This window comes from Dipodomys ordii, unplaced genomic scaffold, assembly GCF_000151885.1.
Source record: "Dipodomys ordii isolate 6190 unplaced genomic scaffold, Dord_2.0 Scaffold105, whole genome shotgun sequence".
Lineage (NCBI taxonomy): Eukaryota > Metazoa > Chordata > Mammalia > Rodentia > Heteromyidae > Dipodomys > Dipodomys ordii.
Window position 1 is genome coordinate 4005398 of NW_012267321.1, and position 2547 is coordinate 4007944.

Genomic DNA, 2547 nt, shown 5'->3' on the forward strand with positions numbered 1-2547 from the left:
AGGGAATATTACTTCATTGTTGGTGGGAATGTAAACTTGTTCAACCACTTTGGAAAGCAGTATGGAGGTTCCTCAAAAGACTTCACCTAGAGCTCCCCTATGACCCAGCAATCCCACTTTTGGGCATTGACCTAAATGTTTACAAACAAGACCACACAAAAGCTACAGGCACGACTATGTTTACTGCAGCATTATTTACCATACCTAAGAACGTTGGTGAGGGGGTGGGGGGGTGGGGGGTGAGGATTGGGTGTGGGGGGGAGGCTGGGATGTTATGTGAAGGGTAAACAGAGGAGGCTGCAATGCTTGGTAAGAAATGTATGCATTATCCTGCCCATGTAATTGTAACCCCTTTGTACAGTAAGTTCACAAAAAAAAATAAAAAATTAAAAAAAAGGACATGATTACAGTCAAGCAAAAAAAAGAAAAAATAGAAAAGCAAAAATTAAAAATTAAAAAGTGCAATGCTTAAAAATTATGAATATTGAAAACGAAATGTTCAGAAAAGAACGTGGATATAATTAGAGAAGGGGAGAGATATAAAGCAGATGTGAAAAACTTAACAATAAAAATGCTTAAAATATTATATAGGTATAAAGTGGTAGTACTGCTATTAAGGAATTTAAGTCTATGAGGTTTTGAATTGAGTACTAAATTTCTGGATTGTGTACACAATGGGGGATAAGTTCTAATAATCAAATACAGATGTATCTAAAGATGTCAGAACAGAAAGAGGTAACACAAAGAAGAACGAAAGAGAAGAAAAGGTGAAAAGAATGTGAAAGAAAGAAAAAAAGATCAAAAGATCAGTAGAACTAAACAAAAACCAAAAAAAATAAAATTTTTAAAAAGAAAAAAAAGAAAGAAACACACACACACATATACCTCTAAAATAAAAATTATAAGAGGAAGAAAATAAAGTTACTAGAAAACATTTTTTTAAAAAAGTTAAAAATTAAAAATTAAGGGGCTGGGAAGGTGGCTCAGTGGTAGAGCGCTTGCCTTGCATGCCAGAGGTCCTGGGGTCGATTCCTCAGCACCGCATAAGCAAAAAGAAAAAAACCGGAAGTGGCACCGTGGCTCAAGTGGTAGAGAGCTAGCCTTGAGCTGAAGAGCTGAGGGACAGCGCCCAGGCCCAGAGTTCAGGCTCCCCCTCAAAAAAAAATTAAAAATTAAAAAAAAAGTTTTAGAAAAAATTTTTTTTTATAAAAGGTACAAAAAATAGTTCTTTGATTTTTTAGGGGGAATGGGAAGATCCTGTATCTCCCTTGTGTCCATAACCAGTCTCTTGTGGAGTCTATGGTCTTCTTTGTGGTGTTTGGTTTTCCTGTGGCTTGATTGGTTACTTGAGTCTGTTTGTTTGGGCAAGCAGAAAAATGCTCTGCTTTATTCAGATCCTCCTCCCATGCTAGTTCAGTGAGAGGGAGATCTACTTTGAATATCACAAAAGAGGGAGATGGCTGTTTCCTCTAGTTTGGAGATGCTGTGATGAGGCTAGGTTCTGGGTAGAGTTGAGGCCTTTCAGCAAACAGTATCTTTTCCCTGAGGGGCTAGCTTGTGAGAAACTCACAGAGCCCAGCCTGGAGCCATTCTCAGGGTTTATGTTTACTGAATTTCAATTTATTGTCAAGGCTGCAAAAGGGAGGGGCAGCCTCCTGCTCTGTTTACCCAATGAAGAAAGCCACTCCTGGGGCTGGCTGCCCAGGCTGGGTGACATTTCCCTGGGTGAAGCTGAGTCTGGAAGGTCAAGTTAAGTTCTTGTGACCTGCTAAATGATTATAGTTTTCTTCCAAGGCCTGAGTTGGAGCTAGCAGCTCAGCCTGGCCTTTGTCAGTATCAAAGAGGGAGGTCTCCCGTAGTGGGGGAGAGGGGAAGGGGTGGCCTTCCCTCCTCTGCTACCTGAGAAGGAGTGAGGATGTCAGGCTTCTACTCACCCCAAGTCTTGATTCCTGAGTCGTCTCTGGTCTGCGGCCCCTGCCGCAGCTGAGGCTGCTGGCAAGTGCTCAGATCTGACTCCTTGCCTGGATTTTCCCTCTCTGGCCTAACTCTATGTATTGTGATGGCACACTTGATGTGATTCTCTGGCTTATGACTGTTCACTGGAACACTAAAACTGATTTCTATGAGAGATCTTGTTTAGCCTCCAGCTTCTTCTCCGCCATCTTCCCGGAACTCCTCTTGCCCATGTAATTGTAACCCTTCTGTACAGTATTTTTACAATAAAAATACATTTATTTTATTTTAATTTTTATTGTAAAGATACTATACAGAGGGTTACAGTTACATGAGTGAGGTAATGAATACACTTCCTCTTGAATATTGTTACCCCCTCCATTGTTTTCCCCCTACCATCCCCTCCCACCCCCCCTTCCCCGAGATTCTTTTTTTTTTGATTGTGATTAAGTGATTACATAATTTCCGGAAATTCACAGTATTGTGGAATAATGATGCTCATTTAAAGTTACAAGTTCATTCTAACTTTCCTGGAGCAAATTGTCTATCACAGTCTGTAATATATAACAGTGTTCACATGTTATACACCATACA

The 2547-nt window shown here is 40.3% G+C and overlaps 1 protein-coding gene across 1 annotated transcript in view; it reads left to right on the top strand.

Moving 5' to 3' along the window:
* The window catches only part of LOC105994242 (vomeronasal type-1 receptor 4-like), a 38022-nt gene that overhangs the window by 27646 nt on the left and 7829 nt on the right, over positions 1–2547 (top strand). The gene's annotated exons all lie outside the window — the stretch shown is intronic.